The sequence below is a fragment of the Oxyura jamaicensis genome, chromosome 4 (assembly GCF_011077185.1).
Source record: "Oxyura jamaicensis isolate SHBP4307 breed ruddy duck chromosome 4, BPBGC_Ojam_1.0, whole genome shotgun sequence".
NCBI classification, from domain to species: Eukaryota; Metazoa; Chordata; class Aves; order Anseriformes; family Anatidae; genus Oxyura; species Oxyura jamaicensis.
The window spans coordinates 62,173,779-62,198,886 of record NC_048896.1 but is presented as its reverse complement, the minus strand read 5'-3'; the positions used below and the strand labels follow the sequence as shown (position 1 = coordinate 62,198,886).

The 25,108-nt window shown below is 41.5% G+C and overlaps 1 long non-coding RNA gene across 1 annotated transcript in view; it reads right to left on the bottom strand.

The window, feature by feature from the left end:
• Positions 1-373: 373 nt before the first annotated feature.
• The window catches only part of LOC118167152, a 45,780-nt gene continuing 21,045 nt past the window's right edge, over positions 374-25,108 (bottom strand). Inside the window, exons 2-4 of the long non-coding RNA XR_004750973.1 lie at positions 6,140-6,231; positions 2,357-2,507; positions 374-2,102 (exon numbers count right to left, since the gene is read on the bottom strand). This is a non-coding gene — a long non-coding RNA (uncharacterized LOC118167152). The remainder of the gene's footprint in view (positions 2,103-2,356; positions 2,508-6,139; positions 6,232-25,108) is intronic.

Here is a 25,108-nt window from a genome sequence, read left to right as displayed (position 1 = left end):
GGCTGTATTTTGCTACCACACAGCTGGAAAACTAATGCATAGCTTACACCCTGGCAGGCTACAAAATCCTACTGCCTTTGCAGCAAAAGGATAAAGGACTTTGTAAAAAAAAGTCCCATGCTCCCATGACCAGCCTGTCTACTCACTATTGACAGTGCCACTTCACCCCAAAAATAGATTGCACGCATCTGGTGCATGTCTGTGACTGTCAAGGGCCAGTCATATTCTGGTAGGAACACACATGGGCTTGTGATCGCAGTACATGAACCCCATTAAGTTTTCTTCCTCAGACTTACCCCGAAACTTAATAAAAGCTCTCATATGAGAGTGGCTTTGAATCTAAATTGGGTGGGTATGAGGAAAAACTGGAGCTGCAATTCTGCCAATTGCACAAAATAGCATTAGAACTATCCCTAAGATTCAGTCCTAATGTGTCAAAGGGTAAATTCTCAAGTGAGCTCCTTCAACTCTGGGATTAAAGCCACTATTTTAAAAATATTTTGTATTTATGTTTTGCTTAGGAGATTCCAAAGTTTTCCAGGAGCAATTACCCTGAAGTCTGTGACTTGTTTAATACTGTCAATGGTTATGAAGTTCTGAAAGGCCAAAGGATTTTTCTTCTGCTTCTTATTTCTGGAATTATAGCTTATTTCTGTCAAGGATACAGTCATAGTCATATTTTCCCAAAATGGGAATGCAATTGTTTAACACCTCCCTAGTTTTGCAGTATGAGGTTAACAGTCATTTTTTATACTGCCTCTGCCACATAACACAGATGTTGTTGCTTTCAATATTGTTATTGGAGTATAGCTGAAGAATAATTTTAGTCCCCTGTTTTACATAGTTTCTTTCATGTGCTGGTGCTGCAGCCATCAGCCAGACAAGACATTTGACTAAGCAGACTGCCAATTTATTTCACACATCCATGGGACATGAGTAAGATCTGATTCCAAGTTTATGTATGAGATGCCTCCAGTTTGTTCAGTTCTGTGCCAGACTTGCTTTCCTCATTAGTTTCCCTTTTGCTATAATTGGGAGATTTTTGACAAAACAACATTTAATCTGAAATTTCTCAAATTTTTCTTCAAAATAGAAATATTTCAGACAAATGTCTCAACTTTTATGACATCCACAGATTTCTTTTTCTTTCTCTTGACACTCCAGAATTAAGTGTAGCTTAGAAACTCGCCTATGTTACCAGTAAGATGTAGTTGTGTATATGTATTGTGTATCTTCAGCCTGTTTGTATACACTTTCACATACAAATATATCAGGCATTTCTATAAGAGTACAGGCTAAAGAGGTGACTGTTAAGTCCTGATCCAGTATTTAGTGCAGTGCTGGGTTTTCGTAAGGCCACGTCCTAATGGAGAAGGGACTTCACTATTCTACAGAAAACATATGAAGCAATGCACTTGCATAACTGGATCATCAGCTAAGGGCTGAATGTGTCTTTATGGCAGAGCAGTCTGCCCCTGGGACACCAGCATCCCGACAGCAATGACTTTGTCTACCCCTTGACTGAGAAAAGGCAAGCTAAGAGAGGCAATCCAAGACACTCAAGACTTTCTGCCTGGGTAAGAATCAACCAGGAACCAGAATCCCTTGAAGTCTCTTAGCAGAGTGTAATTTGTGTGAGAAGCCATCTATTTCAAAAGATTTTCTGCACTGTGTTCCCCAGCAGATAGTGCCAAGAGAAGGCGCTTACAGCATCTCCATGTTTTGCCTTTTGCTTGAAACCTGTGAGTGTGGGAATAGAGGAATGGAAGTTAATTTTTAGAAGCATGAGCTGAATGCCTCCAAAGCTTCAGAGTGATGGCTGTTTGTATGTTTGGAGAGAGGAGAGGGGAATCCATCTCTGGTATAGGTCTATGAGCCAAAATGATCTAGATAAGAAATTGAAGAAGGACATACAAAGAAAGTGTTTTCCTTCCCATCCCCAGGGGCTGAGACACTGAGAATATGACAGTTCACAGCTTATTGCTTCCTGGCACCAAAACCCACAAATGTGACAATAATGCTGTATGGATAATCAGCCTAATTTATGTTCCAAGTGTGAAATGTCCAAATCCCGCACAACAGGGAGCCTTTCATCATTTCATCTGTGTGCAATGAATGCAGAGAATAATTAGTGGAATGAATTGAAAGGCTTTGGACTCAATTTTAATCCACCTCTACCCAATGGTAATAACACTCCAATTCATTAAGCATCAGATGCACATTAGTGAAACACAGTAGCAACTTAATTCAGCTGCGAAGGGCATATCCCTAGGGAGAGCTGAAGAACGCAAGCCCATCATTTCTCCATGGGCAGTTAACTTTAATTTGACTTCTCAGAACAAAAAATCACACTTACCTTGAAAGAAAACATGGGAGTATAACTTCTTAAAGCACCTTCCAGCAGTATTTTGAGGTGATTTCCTTGTCCTGGGTGAGTTGAAACAGTAGAAGCAATGGACATGTTGATGGAACACAGTTCAGTCTCTGGAAGAATGTATTCAGGGAACCTGTGCAATAGCCAGAAAAGAATTTGTGATATCTTAGGGAATATTATTATTAAATTTCACAGCTTTATTTATTCCTCTGGATCATTCTGCTCTTGCTCTTGTCACTTCTGATCAAGTGGTCCTTCATGTGTTCATTTTCTCATTTATTAAAGGCCAAACAGTATTCTGTTTACCCAGTTCCATGGGAAAACACAGAGTGACAGATTGCTGTGGGCCTTGGGTTTAAGAACTGCAGCCTGAAGTTTCATTTCCTTCTATTAAAGCAATAAGTGGGAAGAGTGAGCCAATTTTCTTTTTCTCTTAATTTTCCCTAAAGGTTTCTTTAGTGTCTTTAGCTTAGACAAAATCTAAATGGAAAACACTTGTGTGATCTGGTTCTTGTTTTCTTGGTAAAGTATCTTGGAACTTGGCAAGTGTGGGGAATGGGGGGGTGGGGGGGAGAAGTTAATTTAACTGATATCCTGCTCAGTTGGAATCTTGTCTTCTCAGTTTGCAGGTCTCAGTTTGCAGTTCCAGTACTGTAAAAATTGGCCATTACAGAAACTGCTTATTAGTTTTCCCAGGGTTTTGTGTTGCACCCTGACTTCTTCAGAATTCTCTGGGATACCATGTGAGGGTGAGCAAAGGAAACTAGGATGCAATGCTCCCAGGGTCTGTCTTTGACTCCAGCGCTGACTCACTCCTCAGTTCTCTGCAAGACAAATCTTCTTTGCCTTGGCCATGGCACGCAGAACGAAGGACACAGAGTAACTGTTGTCCCCAGAATAGCACAGGCACCCTATGGCCAGTCCAAGGAGAGAAAGCAGCGTTTGAACAGTGATCCTCACTTCCCCCTTGTTTCTATACAAAAGACATTTGTGACTCAACAGCAGACATAATAGATGTGTGTCACTGCTGGTAGTTTCAGGGAAAGTTGTTCCTCTCTTCTGGGTCAGCTGAGAAAGCAGAAAGCTGGGGAGCCTGCTGCTTCTTGCTCCACCAAAAGCTGGAAGAAATGGACAGGCAGTAGTTCCCAGCACGCGGATACAGGGTATGTATTTCCCTTAAGATATAATCAGTTGAGGGTGTTGTGCTGGCACCCCCAGCTCTGTCTGTTCCACATGTTATCGCCCCCACATACCTGGCCTAAGCAGTCCCTTGTGGACTTCTTCCAGGGAGTACAGAGAGAATCTCACCCCAACCCAGCTTTGAAGGAGCAGCACTTGCTCTTAGCCCACAGAGGAAGAAACATACTGTCTGCTTTACCTCTAAAACTGTCTATTTCCACACAATGAGAGAATATAAGAATTTATTTCCAAAGAAAATCTTAGAGAGGAAAATTAGATGTGGCCAGGAGAATCAGTACCCAAACTCTGTCTGATAAACCCACCTGGAAAAAAAAAAAAAAAAAAAAAAAAAAAAAGCCTGTTTGCCTGAAGATCTAGCTATTACATTGCTTAATAAATCAAAGAAAAAATTGGTATGTCTCTCACTGAAAACAATCATTGGACTCCATTTTGAGGCTTGGGTTTCTCACATGGTATTGATATGCCACAGCTAACATGAAGGAAGACATGGAAGCGCAGTCCAGAAAGGATAGGTTAGGGCAGAGATGTCCTTCCTTCAGTACACTTCTGCACAGCTCTGTGCCATCAGAGAACCTTCCACCACCAGCCTTCTGACACAGGGCACATTGGGCACACTCAGCAGACAACAGCTACCTTGTCCAGAGCAAGTGGCCAGGTTTGGTGTTTGTTGTGGAAGGGTAAATCACTACCTTCCTCACTGTTCCCACTGCCACATAAACCGACCCTTCTGTAGGAGCCCTTTCTGGGAAAAGAGTGGTGGGGGTGCATTGCAGGGAATGAACACACTGCTGCTCTGTGACTGGCCCTGGGGAATATTCCTTGGCTGCCCTTAATGGTAACAGACATTTCTGACACCCATAATAAATGTTTTTCCTATTCTGATTCCTTGCCACATCGCTCTGTGTGGTGTCTCCCTGAACCTTCTCCAACCTGTCATGCAGGCCATGGATGTCGCAAGAGGTGGGGACCCCCGATGCAGCAGCAAGCTTGGCTTTCAGTGGTTTTAGTCTGGCAACTTTGTTCCTCTGTATGGGCTCAGCTGAGGTGCTACAAGGGGTTAAAGCTTTTGGACATGGCAGTGATGAATGGAGCTCAGCATGGAAAGCACGCAGGTGATGGTAGGGGCTTTTGAATTCCTCTCCTTTTTAGCATTTCACTCCCACAGTAAAGCCTTGAATTGAGCACGGTAGTTGTTGTCAGTGACAGGGAGGGCTGTTTATAAACATGTGCCAGGGAAAGGCGATTTAGGGGACAATAACTCTGCGGACCTCAGAACTTCCCTTTTGTAGCTGCCGTTCTGCAAGCCACCGTGGGCAACTAATGGGTAAAATAAATGAAACGCAGAAGCAGTTCTTGCCCTTATAGCCCAGGCAGGGGGCTGACAACCCCTCTTTCTCCTTCTCCGAAGGCACTCCGGCTGCAAGGGTCTGAAGCCAGCCTCTCTCTTTCCCCCCTGCAGGCTGCAGAGGCCTGTCTTTCTTTCCTCACCTCCTCCCTGCTGCCCAGCCCCATCTGCAGATCCTGGGGCTGGAAATGGCTAAAAGGACAAAGCAGGTTTCCCTTCCCAGCAGGAAGAGGAAAAGGCCTCTCTCTGACAACAAAACCAGGCAGCTTGATTAATTGGGGGATGGCAGGATAGCAGGCAGCAGAGCTGCTGGGAGCTCGGGGGGAAGGGGAGCCTCAGGGGGCTGAACACTGCTTTTCAGTCCCTGTGGTTGGCTCCAGGTGGGAGAGAAAAGGGACCTTTCCACAAGGAAAGCCACGTAACATCTTCGAGATCCTATTATTAGCAAGCACTCTTTAGCCTTCCAAAGCATCCTGCAGCCCAAAGCATCAAAAGCCACTCCCCCCAGCTGTTAGATTACATGCATAATTAGAGTCTGCAGACGCTAACGTAAGGAACGGATGTCACTTTCGATACATCACACTAAGGGATGAAAGGCTTTTTTTGGGCTTCAGAATGGCAAATTATTAGTCTTTATTTCCTCATTGATTTTATCCTGCGGAGGTAGCAACCTAGCCCCCTCCATCAGTTCAGACTGAATTAAGTTTTAAAAAGGGATGGTGCTCAGAGGCTATCTGAGGATAAACATTTTGCCTGCGGCCGTGGTGTGAGTGGGCAGTCAGAGAAGAAAACACCTGAGATCAACCCTAATGTGGCCTCTCAGGGACACCACTCAGCTTTGCCGTCTTTTACAAGCAAGGCCAGGCTGCAGCAGCTCAGAAATTCCCCAGGGGAAACCCTGGCACGCTCCCACATACATCTCAGTGCAGTGGCTCCCCTCTTGGTCCAGCCTCTTACCTCCTTGTTTGACTGTGTTTGAGGAAGGCTGAAAATACCCCAAAAGCTCATTTATCCTTTTTTTTTTTTTTTAAAGGGATACATATTTTGCATATCATCCTATGGGCATGTGCAACCTCCTTTTTCCTCTTGTGCCACAGCCGCAAGAACAGTTGGTGCCCTGTGATTATAGGCTTTAACTCAGCCTGGCCAAAAATAATTTTGAGAGTGTAGATTAGAGGGCTAGCCACCCTACAGAATTTTAAACTGCTGAAAGTATTTACAAATGTGTCTCCAAATCAGAGAGCACTGAACCAGCTTTATTTTGCAAAAGGAAAGTCATAGCACATTCCTTTGATGGAAAGCCTCCTGAACACTAAAGAAAGGAAAGGCAGGCAGGCACATTTTAAAGACATGCTCCTTCTTATCATTTTCAAACTGAACACAATTAATTTAACATTCACACATTAATTTTTCACAAGCTTTTATCTGAAGCATGGGGCTATAATTTTGTCTCAGATTTCTGGTGACTTGAGGTTCATTCTGTTTGTTTATAACATCACCAGAAACACTTGATGGACCTATCTCTGTAATTCATGCTGCCTTGCAATTCAATCTGCCTCTTCAGTATATGGGGAGCCTCTGTAAAAGTCACGGAGGTAATTGCACTATTGAATTTGTACTGTGTGATTAAATGTGTGTGTATATGAAGTTTGTCAGGAACAAAAACAGTAAGACGACATTCTAAAGAAATGTCTCACATACATAAGCGAGTGGATATATTTCTCCTGATGCTGACATTTCAAACAATCATAGTTCAAGGCTGAACAAAATCAGTAATAGACTGTCTACTAATGCATTCACCATTTTTCTTGACTTTCTTTTACCTTGCCCAGAGACTGCATAGTAACAGGCACTGTATAGACCACAAAGCATAAAGAAAACTTAGAATAGGTGACGATAACATTAGTTATAAACGATAACATTAATTATAAAATACTAGAGAGAAAAGGTGCATGCAGGGAAGACTTAGCGCTTTCATTTATTTTTTTCAATTCTCCTGTCCTCTGAAAGAGAACATTAAGGATTCAAATTTTCTGTATTCTTTGTACACACACATTACATATTATTTGCATTAGATGAGTCCTTTTTTTTTTTTTTTTTTTTTTTTTCCTGAGGAGCTTTACCAGCCAAGAGTGGTATAAAAACCATTTCATGTGGAACCCTTTTTCATTTTTGTCCCTCACACTTTAACTGTCATGACATTGAAGATGATTTCCCAATCAGCATTTCCCAGACCATACATGAGGTGCTGAGAATAGCTTTAATAACTTCACCCCAACCTCTGCTTCCACACCATGCTAATGCTCGTGCAGGTTGATGACTGGGGCTTTCACAATATCACTTCTCTGATCTCTGACTGCCTATGTCATTCTAAGCTTGCTTTTATTGTTAGTGATAAAGAAGGAAGCAGGATGCAAACAACAGAGCCACATAGACTGTGTTTCTGTTATGAAAGGAGGAGGAGAATAATTGCTGCAGGCTTAAAGCAACTTCCCTTGTATACATATGCCTTCCTTCTTATCGGCGTAGTTGTTAAAGACATGTCTAAAGTGCGTGGCTAGTATGCTTTGTGGTCAGAATACATCAGAGCTTGCTTTCAGTGTCCTTACTAGCGTTCCCCACTCACAAAAAGCAGGATATGATATGAAGGCAATGCATGCTCTGGTCTCCCCCAGCACAGAGATGTGGTGGGAGACATCAGCAGGCCCTGTGAGCTGGGAAATGCTCTCCAGTATCACCATTTAGAGATTACCAACTCACAGTGACAGTGTGGCTCTCCAGGCTGCCGGCTGTCACTCAAATCTTGAGCACTGAAGATGACATTCCCTACAGGTTAGTTGCTACTAATATTTGATTTCTGGTAGCCCCAGAAGAGGGTCAACATGTTTATATGACATCAGATGGTATTATGATCCTGCGTTTTTGAAAAATAATTATTTTCTAATTTTCTGAGTTAGAACTGTTAGAGTATTTGTTAGAACAGCTGCTGTGGTAGGTGGCACATCCTACCTGTGTATGCAGGATGAAAGTAGGGCCTCAACTTTGTACCTCTGAAATAGCATTTTGGGTAGCTGCTGTCACTTAAGAGAGTGAAGAGCTTCTTTTCTGTGAAGAGCTTAACTGATGTTAACTCAAATAGCAATAGTTACCAGCAGGTATTTAATAAAACTGAGGCATTCCACATACACAAAAAGAAAACAGCATATGCCTTTCTGATCCTACAGATGGAGTTTATGGGATTCACGGTCTATGCCCACTAAAACAAACAAACAAACAAACAACAACAACAACAACAAAAAACACATATTCCTTCTCTCAGGAATTTACTGCCTCACATAATATTCCCTCTGAAGACTGATACTAAACGACTTACTATTTTTCATGCAAGAAACCTCTTTCACAGTTCCAATTCTCCTGGTTATTGACAAATCTCTTGCCATTCTCTTACATCCTATATCCAGTTACCCATCATTGAAAAACAGATTTAATGATATTCCTGGCGACAAAGAAAAAAATGATGACATTAGCTGCTGTGAGAAATGCATATGGAAGCATTTATGTTGAAAATATGTAGCCTTGATAAGTGTGCTCTTTTTTTTTTCCCCCTACATTTCTTTCTAGTGAGGAAAGACAGGAGAACAGAGGCGTCGAGGAAAAAGAAGATACATCAGACAGAAAACAAAACAACTACTACAGTCAGTCTGAAAATGAATTAAATTCTGGACTCTGTGTTGATTTTCCTTTTTCTTTTTAAAATAACAGGAACATTAAGACTCTTTGTAAAAACACACTTTGACCTTCATCCTTCAGACACAATTAACATATTCATTAACAACTGTTGTATCTCAACCTTGCTGGCACTAGATATGTACAACACTGATGTCTACACCAGAGGTAAAACTACCTTTAACCTTGTGGCAGGCAACTGGCAGGATGTATGGCATAGCTTCATTGAACCTGAAGCACTTGCAAACAGTTCTTTTTTACTGATTGCCTTTTAAAAAGTCAAGTAGCATGCAAGAAAATATTTCACACCTTGTTGTCACACCACTGATGTGACCAACTCAGATGTATTTAGAAGGAAAGAGACTTTTTCTGACAAAGCCATTTGCAGAAGAGATCTTTGCTAGTTGTTTGACACAGAAAGTCTTCTGATGAATCTCTGAAATAAAAAAGCATATCAAGACCAACCCTCAGGTAGCTGTTCTAGCTTAGTGGAAGGCTGTGGGACTGAGGCAAATTATTCTTTTAAACAATGGTCACAGGTACCAAGTGCAGGCAAGAAAATTTATCCTAGCTGTGCTGTTTCACCTGCTGTTCTGGGATTGGAACATGCTAGTGATTGCAGGCACTCTGAGCTCAGGAAACAATCTCACATTTTCTGCTCTGGGATTCTGGTCTCACCTGAATCAATTTTTGAGGATCCTTTATACACAGACTTAAAAGTCAAATGCATTCATAAAGGCACAGCATTGCTTAAGCTAAGCTGCATTCATATCTAGATGTAGTCAGATGGCTTCCTGTGTTTTCAAGGAATCTTTTCAAGGAATTTTGTCCCAATGCATGTGCTACTTATGCAGCAGGCTGGCTCCATTTGCAGCTGAGGTTTTATCCTATTTTTCAAAGGTCATGGCAACTCACGAGGGTATCGCCCATTCCTTCTAAGTGTTGCTTCCCCATTAAACATCCTCTTTCCTTCCTCATTCTCAGCTGAAACATGGTGAATAAGCAGACATACCAATGATCTAAGCTACACAATGGGAAGGACACAACGCTCTTTGTCCCTGTGGATCTCTACTGGACCCTACGTTTAGTAGTGCTGGAGTAAGCCTCCTCTCCAACACTGAAAGTGAATGTTTCTCAAAACCTGCCTTGTAGGACAGTCACTAGCAAACTGTGATTGTACATGGTAGGCTTTCTTTGAAAGTGAGACAGGAGTATGCACTCTCTTATATCTGAAATTCCGAGGCTGGAAAGCCATGCAATGCTAGGGAAGCACTGTGATAAATTTAGCAAGTGATAATGTAAACAGCATGGAAAAAATGCGTGTTGTACTGGAGGGCACAAGCACATTTGCTAGCTGGGATATCACTGAACATTTGGGAGCAGGATTACTATACATTTGAATGTGATCCCAAGACTTGCGTGAGCCCTCAGTTTTATGCTTTACAGGTCGTCCTGCTGAAGTCAGTGAGACTGCATGCAGTCAAATGCTATAGAATTATTTATTTTCATAAGGACTGGGGATTTGGAGGGTAAAATGTCCTTGGCTTCACCTCCCAGATAGATCAGTAATGTAAATAGGCTGTTACTTTTACTTTTGTCAGTGATTAATCTGCCTAAGGAGAACCCTTAGTTTCTCTGGTAAGCTTTACGATGTCTTTGTTGGTATTTGACTGACGTGCCACTTTGCCTGAAACAGTAAAAACCTCAGTTTGCCAGAAGCCAGTGAACAGTCTCACTCCCTTTAATTTGTGTATTTGTTTTCACTGTCAGCTCACTTAGATCTCTAAAAATTCAGCCTCATATTATATTTTCCTGCAGCTGCATTCATAGCCCCATCTATAAACTTGATGCAAGTGATTTTCTCAGAAGGAGGATATTTGAAATGTCACAGATAGTTAGTCAAATTGCTAAACTGCAAGCATTAACAGGAAACAATTACATAAACTCTCAAACTGTAGCCAACCCTGCCTGTGGCAATTTATTTGAACTCCTCTCTTTCTGTGTCTGTTGCCTTTCTAATTGTCTTTAACCGGTAGTTTCATAAAGATCACCAAATACTTTCACTGCATCCTTATATTATACTGTAGACATAAATGCGACTGCTAATTCACAGTTCTTACAAGTATTACTCTCTTGTCATTGCTTTTCCACAGTGACCTTCGGTGCCATTTTGATTTTTATTGACAAAGAGTGATATCGCTTCCTGTTGTGGCTAGCCATTGTTCAGAGCTGAGCTGGGAAATACCCACGCGGTCAAATGCAGCAAGCCAAGCGTACTGTGAATGTATAACTTGCTTTATTAAATAATCCTTCCACAGAGCTCATCTACTTAAAGAAAGCAAGGGAGTCACTGTGCACATATACGTGCATGCATATATACAGATACCTCTATAGGTATGTGGATTTGCACACTCCCATACACGCACACACACCGGTCCAATTGGTACTTACAACACTTCTCGTTTCCTTCTGGAGTTGTTTGTTCTTAGTGACATTAATATAATAAGAACCCCTCCCTTAGGATATAACATCTGCACTAATATTTTGTTATCTGTGAGATAAAATGAGAAGACCCTTTTATTTTTTTATTATTATTTTTAAGGGATTTTCAGACTACAGAATTGATGAGAGGAGAAATACAGTCTACAGCTGAAGGATCTATTCTTAGTTTAAATCCAATTAAAACTGGAAACCATTGAGTTTGAAGACTTTCAAAATTGCAGTGGAATATTTTGGTGGTAAATGGGTAGGGAGATGAAGTGAAGAGGAAGGATGAGACTGGGAAGCAGAAGGATGCAATAACTGAAGTCAGCATGGAGCATCGTTCCTAAAACTTAAACCCCTCAGGGACTTTATTGAGTTTGAGATCTAGACTTGCACAAATTGCAGGATGCAGAAAAATTTCTGAAGTAGCTATATCCTCTCTCGCCCTCATTCCAAAAGAAGCAGATTTCTCAATGCCTTGAGAGAAGTAAAACCATAGTAGTATTGTCCAGCTGGAATGCATGGGAGCCTTTGCAAGGATTTCAGCAAATTATAGATCAAGTCACACATGTATAAACATCTAGCACATATAATTTTGTAAATTGCGCCTCCTGTTTTAATGACAAAAGAGCACGCTTCAGTTTCATGCAACTCCTTTTGTACAAATTGTCTGACCAGAGAACAATCTTTCACTGTTAGCAGGAAGTTGCCTTGTTCTGATTTTCTTGTTTCACTCATCTACTTCAGCAGTAAGAGTCAGCAAATCATATGCGTTTTCTCATGTATAATGAACAAGTTTTTTATAAAATCAATGAGCTCCTTGTTTATTTCTTGTGGTAGCTGGTGTCGTTGCTAATTGTGTTAATTAGTTCAAACCTGTCCTGCTCTCTTCTGATGTGACAAAATATAATGTGAAATTGTGTTGTGAAACAGAGTGCACAATAATCCTCAACAGTTGATTCAAGGCTATGCATTAGCATCAGAAAGCAACCAGTTGTTTGAACTCAGATAATTGGTAGGGTCATAGTTAACCTATGGTAAAGAAGGGGAACCACATCAATTGGAGAAAACTTCCACATCAGACTGCAGCAAACACATGGCAGATAAGCCCTTGATAATTCAGAAGGATGCACAGTGGGGCCCCCCCCCCCCCCCCAAAAAAAAAAAAAAAAAGGTACTGAAGAATCCAGAGAAAGAGCTTAAGTAGTCATCTTGGTGAAGTAAAGTATAGGAAAGGGAGAGGCTGAGTAGTCAAAGGGCAGAGGGAGGGATAGTATTTTTCCTGTCAACATCATTGTAAAGAAAAGAAAATGTCAGTGAGATTGATAGGAGGAAGATGAGAAAGAGAAAAATGTCTGGTTCAGTTAAACACTGAACAGTGAAATGTGCCGCAAAGCTCAGCTACACAGCAGAGATACTATAATGGGTATGAAAGGCTGGACTGTTCGTTTGGATGAGAAGATGACAAATTGCTAACAACATGAGACTTGCTCTTGTTCAATTGCATTTTAATAACATTTAAGTGTTCAGTGCAACTGGCAAGAGGCACAGAACAGAGATTACCTTACAAAAAATCATCACCAAAAAAAAAAAAATCAAAGTCACAGTATCTGTGACTGCTGAGCGGGGAGAACACAAGAGCAGGCTAAAAGATCAGGGTGCCCTTACTGTTTTTAAACACAGTGCTGTGAATGCCCAGATGCACAAGGATGCAGTTAAGGCAATGGGCTGACTGATTTCAGTACCTATTTTGTCAGAGATTCTGGACAAAAGCTACTGAGGTTGCCCAGAGACAGGGGGAGCAATGGCAATCCAGCACCATGCAGGAACCAGACCTGTGCTAGCCCCTGGTCCAGCTTCAAAATTAAGTTAAGGAGCTTTTTTTTTTTTTTTTTTTTTTTTTCCTAGTGTTTTGAATGCACAAGTTGCTGAAGAGGAGGGAGAAAAGATTTTGAGACCATCTGTACCAGTCCACCTTTGATTTCTGAGGTGGCATTCTCACTTTCGTATGTGCCAAGAGGCATGCAGCAGGAGATCACATCTGTTGATGCACTGTCCTGCAAAACACTTTTTCAGGTGCAATAGACCAGATACTCTGGAATTTAACTCTACTGCAGTCCCAGTCAGAGAACACTCCACCTCCCTGTTGGCATGCCAAATGTGAACAGCATGTTAACTTCTGGAGACTTTACTGAGAACGGAAATTGCAGGCCTGCCAGAAAGGCTTGGAGATGCTACACATGAGGGCTGCACTCTGTCGCTCCATGCTGGCAATGAATGAACACCACTAGGCCAGAACCATTTTGGTACAATATCCACATCAGAATTAAAGGTTCAGTACATGACATACAAGTACTCATTCAAGTCTGTTAGGACTTCAACTGCATGGACTGAATACAACTGCAGTATCTATCTTTTCATGCTGAAAAGTCTGTTGTGTCACCTGTGAGAACAACTCATACTGTATTTACAATATTCACACACTGAAGGCTTCCCAAAATCTGGAAAACTATGAAGATAATAGAATATATCAAATCTCACAAAACGCCTAAATTTCCCCTTTGGCGTTGCACTGAGCCTTATACTCTAGACAGAAAACATCCAGCCTGAGACGAGAGGCAGGATGTTTGAGTAAGCTTTCTGCTTCCCTTCCCAAAGGCATTCAGGCCCCTCAGACAGTGCTGTTTGAAGATTCCCCAGAGATGCATCAGCAGGTCTGGGGCTAGGGCAAAAGAGCCAATACCTGGCTTACACCTCCAACAGCCCTGACGAAGCCAGGGAGATTACACAGCATGTAAATCAGGGCAGAACCTGACCCCAGAGTACTCGTTCATCTTCCTTAATAAAAAATGTGAAGATATAAGGTCTAAGCCACATTTTTCCCTGTCACATCCATGGAGCATATACCAACATAAGCCAGTGCTTTTTCTGAAGGAATGTTCCATGCTCAAGTCCCTATCCTTAAATACAAAGGCAGAGGAGAGCCATCTGCTTACAGACGACTACCTGCCTACCAAGGGCAAGTGCAAAACCCCAGCACTTTAAGCCACACTGGGTTTGTGACATTCCCTGAAGGCTGCCTCATCAATGGGAACAAAATTTAAGCATAATGATTCAAGTTCTGAGGGAATTTTCTCTGATATTCTTTCACTTTTTATTTTTATTTTTTATATACTGCTGGCGTAGTTCACTGTGAAATACCATTTCCATTACCGCATGCACACCGTGGCGGCCTTTCTTGGAAGGTTCCCTCTGTGCCGCAGAGTAACATGGTACTAATGGGATTACTCACAGGGCAGAGCTAAGAGTTTACATACGTCTTTGCAAGAATGGGGCATTAATTAGCAGCTCCCATACTCAAGCCCAAATAATGAAACATAATAGCATACACATTTCCCCAAAGTTTTCTGGATTCCTCTTGGTCAGAACACTGGTGATACAGGAAGGGCTCTGCAGGAGCCCAAGCTCCATTTGCTGCCACTATTGTGTACAGCTCAGGGATTATTTTTTTTTAAACTCAAGCATGATACTGAGTAGTATCGAATGTGTAGATCTGAAAGTCCAACAGAATGCATTTAGTTTTCTCTAAATAACTCTTTGAAAAATACTAAAGGCGTTTGCATGTGTTCCCTGTCAAAGTCCTGTATCAAGATTTTAATTGAGAGGAGCATGTTGAGGCACACAAAACATAACAATAATTATTATTATACAAACAAACAAACAAACCCCTCAACAACTTAGAAGTTTGCTTCAGTTTGGAAATGAAAAAATGTCCAGTTTCCGTTCCAGGTTTCCTTCCTCCTCACACCCTGCTCTCCCCGTTACAAGGCAAAGGGAAGGAAGCATGCAGGGACATATTTTTCATCCTCTTTTATTGTTCTTTTTTCTCTGACATGTATAAATTTTACTGAGCTGGAATTCATTTTCAATAGAGTATTTTTTTTTAAAACATGCTTTTGAAAATTTCTGCTGTGTTCCAGTCTGTAGAATGTTGCTCTGTCTTATCATTTTAAAGCAAACTGCTCTCCCTCTCCCTTAATGTTATCTTTGATGTTATTTCTGAGGAAAGTAACTTAAGAGAACTTTGCACTGGGCAGATAAGAGAAGCAAGCTGTAGCACTTGCAAGGTTTTAACAATTATGAATAGTTTCATTCTGTGATTAGCCTATTCCTCCCACATCCTCCCTCTTTTCAGTACAGGACCAAGAGATGCCTTTGAAACTCTGTGGAGATTTATGAATTCAGTTAGAAATGCCAGCTCTTACAACTCTCACACCAGCATTAGACAAAACTGAGGAAGCATTCACATTGCCTAATGCAATATGGAAATCAATTATAACCAGACACAACACATGCCAGCAACTGCAAAATATGTTATGAGAGAAAGGAAAACTGTAGGGACAAATTATGTAAATAAACTATACAGGAGATATGTAAATGACTAAAAACATGTTATTTGTGGACTCCTAGCAAATTCCCCAGGGAATCATTAACTGTGTGTAAAATAAGGAAGATTACTTCCAGGTTCTTTTCCCTATTGCATCACTGTTCCCATTGTCTCATTAATTAACACACTTCTCACACTTTCATCTTTTTTTCTTCAAATTGTCTCCAGCTAAGAATAAATGAAAACTACATTATAAACCAAATTTTATGTCTTTTGCAATCAATGGGAAGTGAAAAAGAGAAAGTCAATGGAATAACTTTACATGCAGTACAAGTAAATTTTAATGACCATATATCCTCAGCTGAGCATTGTTATCATTTTGAGTTTGGTGCCTCTTCTGAAAGGAGGACTGAAGAGTTAAATCAGCCTCTACCAGGGCTGAGTGAAATCCTGGAAAAGCAAAATGCCCTTTCTCTACCCAGAAGTGTAACAAGCAGTCAACCTCCCTCGTGGAGCAGGAGAACTGGAGCCCATACTTGGTGGGTGCGTGCAAGGCTGGGACAGCGCTGAGCTGGGCAACTGGATAAAATTCCCCTCTGCTAGGAATCAAAGCCCAGCCCTCAGAGTTGGCATTTTTCAGGGAAGACCAGAAAAATCACTGGGGCTGATGGAAAAGGCAGCAATAAATTAAACCATGAACCCAGGGCAAAGATGGAAGGAGGGAAAGCAGGGCCACCAGGGACACAGTCCTGCTTGGCTAAAGGAGGCTCGGGGCAGTGAGCAGAGCCCTATCCATCTTCCAGAGATGAACTTCCTAAAGGGTCATGCCTGCACAGAGGAAGCAACCAAGTAGCAAATTCTCCCACTTAAACCCAGCAGCAAAGAAAAAAACCAACACCCTCACAAGACTCTGGCTGTGCGTGATTTTTGAAAGGTGATGTGCAAATGTCAAGAGAAATGACATTTCAGAGATGTAAGATGCAGTGCAGTTCCTTCAGTGGTGCTTATTGACTGGCCATTCACGGTCACATAGCTTCTTGCTTGCCAGCACTGAATCAATGAGATCTGAAATACTGTATGTGCATAAGGGTTAATCCCAAGTTTTTTTTTTTGCAAGGCAAGGGAAGCATCCAATATCCCCGTGCTACTCATCTTCCAAGAGGTATCCTGGGTATCCTGTGCAAGGTCAATGCTCTAACTGTTTGTGAGTCCTTTCTCGAAGATGCAAGAAAGAATTGGTAGGTACTTCATATTAGGCTTTATATTAAATCTCCAAGTTTTTCCTTAACTAATAATCTCTTGAAAGTTGCTCTCTGACACACTGTAGAGGAAAAAAAAAAAAAAAAAGCATATTCCCTCATCGATGGTGTGACTCTAGTATAGCTTTAGAAGCACTGTAGCTTTTCATGAAATACCATCAAAATGACCGCTGCCCCTTGACTTAATAGATCCGTCTGACAGTGGGGCCCACTTTGTTCCTATTGTGTTCTCATGGTCCAGAGTATCTGGGTGCAAACTGAAATCTTTCTGACTGGGCTGCAAATGCCTCTCAGCAATTTCGAGCTGAAATTATCCAGACATTTATCCAGACATTCTCAGGACTGTATCAGCCAAATGGCTATTTCCCAATGTAGAACTGAAAGACTGATACTGAACAGATTATGTTTGGGAGAGTCATAAGGATATAGAGTGTATTCTTCTGTAAAATTGGAATGTAATTATGACTTGAGGGGCACGGTAAAAATAAATTATAGTATTTGTCAAATGTTTTGAAAAATACTATTTTGTATCCAGTCCAATGGGCGTGCAATATTTCAGTAAACACAACAGTGCAATTTCATAATGCCACAGCAGATACGAGAGTATGAATTGCCAGGCCAGAACAAAGAGTCAGTCTGTCTTCATCTTCAGCCCCTTTGCACAGTGAATATGTATAACTCTGTAATGTGTATTTTACAGCAGAGCACCTTCCAAATCCTTAGCAAAAGTTGATGAAATGAATCTCATAAAATAACTAGATGACCTGAATGCTTTTTCTCTCTCTCGAGATTTTTTTGCGTGTGTGTGAGCAGGGTGTGACTTATCCATAGCTCTGTGCTGCAGCTACTTAAGGTATGTAGGTTGGGTTGATTTTATTTATTTTTTAAATGCAAGCATGGTGGGCTGAAGATGAAGAAGAAACAAGAAGTCTCAGCAACCACCATAAGAGACTGTTCCCTTGTGGACTGAACAAACACGTGCCTCTTGCAGGACCACTATAGGTGAGCAGAAGCACAGGGTAGCAGGGATCAGCCTGTAGGTTTCACATCTGAAATTCCCAGGAAATGCAGGTACTTTCCTCCTTGGTGTTTCTTTGCTGTGTTGGGGATTTGGCAATGTTTAAGCTTAGGATAGGCACTAAGAAGAAACGGATACGATCCATCAGTGCTTATAACCTTCCCTTTCTCCTACCTTCTGTTAACATCAAGAGACAAAGATGAGCAGGAACAGGTCTGGAGCAGGACTGAGTCTGACATCTCTCTCCTGTGTCCTCCAGTGACCAAGATATAACTGAGTCAGAAAAAAATAAGTCATGTTAAGGTGTTTTTATACAAAGTAGAGACATTCCTAGCTTGTGAAGAAAGAATTAAATTCTCAGAATAAGCAAAAGCAACATTTTCCACCAAGGATAGCTAGAAAAGGAACAAAACTGCACAGCTTGCACAGCCAGCACTGCCTGACTGGTGTTCCCTCTCTCCCCACAATGAGCCTGTACCCACTGCTCCGCTCCCTGCTTCCCTCCTGCTAGAGAAAAACAAGCCTCAAGGACACAGGTGTGCAGCAATATTAAAAATAGACACTGCCTTTCAAAGCAGCCCCTAAAAGAGTCTTATCACAGAAACGAGCCTCCACCTGGGTTAGCCCATGCATTAAATATTCTGGTTTTCAGAAATGAAACCAGGCTTTTAGAAATACAGCTGTCCCCTGTATAAGCTAACACGGCCCCTGTTTTTAGAGGAAGGGATGTCTTCTTCCTTCCTTCATTCCTTCCCAAAATAAAAGCACCACCGACAACTTAAAAGACAAAAATGTAAACACAGCTTTTGTTAACTTATATAAAGGAAAGTAAATACATCAAGACCAATAAAAGATGAAGAAATTATTCTATCTGTTATAATGCTTTGATGACACCCCTTGGTTGCTCAGACAAGAGTCGTAGACTGGTGTATTTCACATCTCATAGAAAAATAGCAAAACAAGACCAGAGATTTATGTTTAGTCACTAAGGAACAACATTTAGAAAGCTAAAGTCTGGAATTGAGTCTTCCATTGAACTGAAGAAGGACCCAAGTTGAAGGATTGCACAAAGGAACCAGAAAGCGATGGAAAGTGAAGGGGAAATGAGCAGAATTAGATATAAGGAGTGGCAAATGGTGGGGAGGAAGGTTGGCATTTCCCCCAGGAAAATTACTTAGAAATATTAATATCTAAGAAAAACAGTAAAGGAAAAAGACAAATAGATACAATTGCATAACTGAGGTATAAGATATCGTATAGCTGCATTTACAGCTGGTGGAGATTATGTGTAACATACAACCTGTTGCCAATCCCTTTGATGAAACCAGTGCTCCCTTTAAGCTATACTTACAAATAAATGAGGTAGTGACCGGTTACCATTAATCTTCTGAAAATCACAAATGAAGGCCAACAGTTTTCTACCATCCTCAAGAAAATACAGTTGAGGTTATGATCCAAAGCCCCATAGTCTGAGTAGGAATGCCTGATTTTGACGAAATCTGTCTGGAGCGGCAGGAAATGAAGGACAAACCCAAGATTTAAGTGGGTGCTTCACTGTGCCTGGCAAAGGCAGCACACCTAGGACTCGGTGTAAATTTCCCCCAGCTCTTGAGGACGTGGTCCCTTCCCCAGAACCTCTTCCTCTCTCCTCTTTTCCCTTCTCACCAACAATGGGAGAGGCTCCAAAGGGCCAAGCAGAGCCCTTGAAGTGACTGGAAAACTGAGGTTCTCATCACCAACGAACTCCTCTTGTCTGACTTACAGTTTCTCTCTTTGCCTTTCCCATTTGTGTTCCCCACTTCTGGGACTGCTCTTCCCCATTAGGCTGGGTTAAGCCTCTCTCCAGATGAGACGGAGTATGATATTTAATACGGAAAAAACACAGCAGCATAGAGACATGAGAGCTTGGGGTTGCTCTCACTCACACAGATGCAGAGTCTCATGAGAGACTTGTGGGTGCTGTCTGAAAGAGGTGAGGGACAGCAGGCAGGTTTTCTGCTCTTGTTTGGCTGCCACGGTGCATGGGAAACAGGAATTTGTGCATTCCTGGAGAGCAAGCAAGCAAGCAAGCTGTTGTGAAGAAACACCAAACTTTTCGGCCAATTTTTCCCCCACATTGGGACAGCTTAACAGACTTTGAAGTTTCGCTAGCCAAGGAGTATTAGTGTGCTGTGACAGCTGGCAACACATTCCAGTGGGTAAGTGATGGACTGGCTCTGTAGAGAGTAAAATAAATTATGAAGTGGGTGAAATTTCAGCCCTCCGAATAACAGTCAAATGATTTCATTGGAATGGCTGTGTCTGGCAACGTATTCAAACACATACAGCTGGGCAGAGCACACAAACACTCCTATATAAAACAGCCGCATGCATGGGAAGAGAGGGAGTTGCTCTTGCGTAAGTGAGTCCAAGGCAGGAGACAGAGAGAGGGGCTTTTCAAAATATGTTTGCAAGAGAGCCAGCCACTTATGGTTCTATATACACACAAATATCAGAGCCAGCAATGAACACCTTATGTACGTTACCTTATGCTCAAAAATATCTTCACAGTTACTCAAAAGTTCTGCCTAGCCTAGATGTCATCTGCTGGCTGCATTGTCAAAGCACCAGCATTTCCAAAAGACTGAATTTTTACCTCAGTGAGCACAATTTAATGGATATTTTTGCACCTGGAAAGGTGAATATGCAATGCAAATCAGAGCCTATGCCTGGGAGTTCTGACAAGCAAAATGAAGTCAGGTGCCTAAGTCCCATTTGGAATCAAATAGGACTGATAACACCAGCCCCTCAGGTCCCTTTCAAACTCTCAGACCCACACCTCCTGAAATGCCCAGTCTGTGACTCTCAGTACAGAGTGAATAATATGGAGTTAATTGCCTTGATTTGTACCTGAGACTAGGAGGAGGCTGGTGGTGGGGATGGAGAGGGAAGAGAAGAGCATCTTTTCAGGTCAGGAGCCTTTTCTGTTTGTGTCCGTGAAGTTGTATTTCTGAATGTACCATCAACAAATGGTGCTCTGCTAATAATCGTTGTTGTACAGGATCATATTTTCTCCTTTTGTTCAATATAGTCAACATAATCTGTTATGAACACGAAACAGCTGTGGAGCTTAGTTTTCCAGAATTCATAAATGTTTTTCAGCCAGTGGATGAGACCCATAGAAGTGCACAACACTGTTACGAACAGATTTCATTGGAGGTGTATTCACTTCCATCTCTTGTCTGCTCCCATTTGAATAGCTGACCAGAAGTAGCTAAAATCCATAAAGGTCCAAACATTGAATGAATGTGTTTTCACCGACACAGAAAACACACGTATGAGGAATTTCTGCAAGCTTTACATTTGGCTACAGAGGCCCTAAGGTCTTTAGCAATCCCCATCGGTGCAAAATCATCTCCATATTTCCAGTCACCGCACAGGCTGTGTGTGCTGGGCTGACCCTGCTGCAGAGCAGCTGGCTCCTCGTCCTTGCCCCCTGGAACTGGGATGACACCAAACTCCTGCAGCTTCGTAGCTTGTGGGTCAGCTGGCTGAGAAAGAAAACTGCCCTGGGAAAAATGGCTGCAGAATTTGTAGCTGCTCACATTCATTTTGCAGTGGTTTTACTCATGGTTGGCCACAGCTAAAGGATATATTGACTTGAAAAAAATAGCTTCTTTCTATTGTTTTATTGCTGTGTTGCAAGTTCCATCAGGAACTTAACCTTCAGGGATAAACCATTCTTGGCTAATGTGACATTGCTCCATTTTGTCTTTTCATCATGCACTGGCATGACGACTTTAGTCTTATTCCAGTCTAATCCCTTTCTCTGACATAAGGTAATTACTAATTCTTCTTTGAGGAATACCTGTCTGTAAATACATGCTTTAGTTTTGGATTCATATTTCTGATGCTTCTGCTACCAAATGCAGACTAAATTCAAAGCCAAACTAAATCACAATAGATTTTACGTTAGCCCATTAAACAACTCAATGTATATGTACTTCTGCAAAATCCTAGAGAACTAACAACATAAAATCTCTTTTGTGCCATCAGATTTCCAAGTTTAAAGTCTGGGAGAAATGTTTTGATTGCTTTTAAATGGTCTGCAATAAGGAAAGGCTAGCAAATAAGAAAACAGTCTTGAGGTTAAAAAGTATATGAACATTTTAACTTCTTGTTTCCAAAGGTGCTTATTTATTTTTTTCCACATTTGAAAATGAACAGATCTCTTCCACAGTTAAACAAGAGGACTTAATAACCCAGAATAGCTAAAATACTTCAAGCTGACTTGCAGTGAAACAATGGTTGGGGTTGAGTAGCTTTTTTTTTTTTTTTTTTCCTTTTTTTTAATTACATTTATTTTTTTTCCAAAAATTTCAGCTAAGCTATCACATTCATAATTTTTTTTCAGTTATGTGTCCCCCCCCCCCCTTTTTTTTTTTTTTTTTAATAGAATCATTTGTGCTGCCAATTTCCTTTACTATATTATGTTTTTCAGTTTCTCCTCTGCCCTCTTGCTGTTAGACCTCTTGAATTCCTCTCCAGCTAGGAAGTCCTAAGATCATGAACTTGCATAAATGCTTTGATAGTAGTCAGGAGCACTGAGAGCAGCACTTCTGTTTATTTAAACAGAACATGTAATTATTATCTTTGGGATTGTTGCAAGAAGAAAAAAAAACATTAAGATACTATTGGACCCCATCCCAGCTCTGCTGCAATTCTCTGTGGTTTTTCAGGGTTTAAAATTACCAAGATGTTAATTTTCACTGAGAACAGTGAGCTCTGGATCAGGAGGTACGTCTGTATGCTATGCTTTAAGAGAGTAAATTACTAGAAACATTCTGAGGGGCATTTGCTGACATTCAGACTTGTGAAATAACAACGGGACTGACACATTTGTTTCACTCTCCATCAGCTCTCTTCTGTAATGTGCCTCTCAATTAAGCTCTATTCACGACTGCGTTATTTTTAGCCTGATTTCCAAAGGAAGCACAGTGCTAGAGACCACACTGTCTGTCTGTCTGCTTATCGCTGTCCCCATAACAAAGCACTACTGCCCAGTCACAACTGAACTTGACAGTGGCGTAAAAGTCTCCAGGACATTAATTTCCAGAGAGCAGGTGGCTAATCGAGAGACTCAGCTGCTGCCTGGTTCCTGGGGCTGGCCAGCACCTTAGTACAGCTGGCATGTCCTCCACTCACAGCACCAATTGCCCCGATGCCAAAAATTGCTCACAGGCATGGGGAAGGGAAGGGACACCCATACATCAGGCCTTGTTGCTTCTGCTGCCCTAGCTGAGAGCTGTCTGGGTAGAAAGATGAGAGCTCCTGGGGCCAAGCTCAGGCTGGTTCCAACCTGTCTGTTTCCTCCTGGGCTTCCTTCTCTGGAATTTCTCTGCATTTTTTTGTATCTATGCATAAAAATGAACCTTCCTGCCATTATACCACTTTGCATGGCTTTAGCTTTCCATCTCACTGCATATTGCCACATATGTTATGCCATACAATTCGTCATTGTCACAAACAGACTTCATTGTGCAAAGGTGCATGTGAAATGCTCAGATCTCCCCCCAGTCTTGTGTTTGCCACTTGGTCCTGTTTCAGTCATTCCATCCCTATCAGGAAAAATTATAAACGTTGGATCCTAATCCTACTCTGCTGCTGGTGCTTCACTAGGCAAAACATAATGACAAAGATTGAATTTACACCAGGTGCCTCCTGCTACACTCACAGAGGGTAAAAACCAGCCAGCAGAAAAGGCAGTATGTTGACTGGCTGTGCAGAAATCAAGCTGACAGAGTAGCTAACCCCAGGTGTGGCTCCTGGTGGGAGTCAGGAGGCATCCATCCCCTCCACCCCTGCATATGGCTCAGAAGACTGCTCCACAGTGCTGCCCATGGTTGGGAAGACCGAAACATTTCCATAGCAGCTTCCCTCCCCATCCTGTTTCTCCTCTCAGAAGAAAAATATGGTGCTTGACAGCCTTATTTTTTTCATACTTTGCCGTTTCAAAGCAGGACGCTTGGTTTGGCTGGCCCAAACCAGGACAATCTCTCAGCAAGCAGGAGCTGTCAGATTTAGGTGCCTAGAGGAGAACACTGCCCATGGAGCAATGGGGAGAACACCAGTGGGGTGTGATGTTTGAATCCACCCCACCTGAAATCAAGCTTCCCAGTCCCACCCAGCATGAGAGGTAGCATCTGCATGAAAAGCTATTTTTAACACCTGTAGTTTAAACATTACAAGGATTGACAGAACATCTGTTTTGGCCAAAATGAACAAACCTGGGCGCCTGCCTTCTTTGGGGATGGTTTTATTTGTCTATTTATTTATTTGTTTCTTCTTCATGCTTAGTTCTCACCTCAACAGAAGAAGGATCCTGCAGAATACTGTGGGGCGAGAGGTGCCCGCTGTATTGTGGCTCTTTGCTATTTGTATGACAGCATATTTTGGCTACCATAATACAGTGTGATCAAATACTGAAAATGTTAATTTCAGTGACCCCTTTGCAAAGCGTAGGGTTATTTTCCCAGGTATTGATCTTCTGAGCTGAAAATGTCCATGCTTGATCTCTATCTGGAGTTACACTCTTGGAAGCAAAAGCAAACTGTTTTCAGCTGTTTGAAATAAATAAATAGAATGATTTCTAAAGTTATTTATTATTTTTATTATTTATTATTATTTATTATTTTTAATCATATATAGTTGTGAGTATTTTCCAAAGCCACAAGAAAAAAAGGAATTAAATTTGACCACTGGTTTGGGCAATGCTTTAATGGAGATCTACTGCTTTTGTTGGACCTAAAATAAAACAAGAATCTGCCAGGTGAAACATGTATCTCCTGGATTCACATGAAGTACATCTTTACAAAATACACATGAGGACTTAGTGGGTGGTAGCATGGACACAAGTACACAAAAGATAGAGTATATAGAAATCATAAGGAAAATCTGGCACCACAGCTGTGAGTGTCTCATGTCTTTTATCCTTGAGACAAGGTGAATTGGTGGGGCAGTTGAGGAAATAAATCTATTAAACTTGGGTGAAACTAGTGCAGACTGGGAAGATTCAGATTAAATAAAAGTGAAAAGGGCTGGCATGCATCCTAGTAATTACGAGACTAAACAGGAATATTAACTCCCTGCATTATGAAAAGTAAAGTATGTACACAAAATAGATGCTGAAAATTTTGGAATGAGTTTCTTGGGCTTGAGTTCATATTCCCTTTTAAGTTGAGTGAAGAGAAGAGATGCCACTTGGTTTAGCTACTGAGCTAAACTTAGAAACACCCTGTACACAAGCTCACTACCACACCCCAGATGACCATTAGCT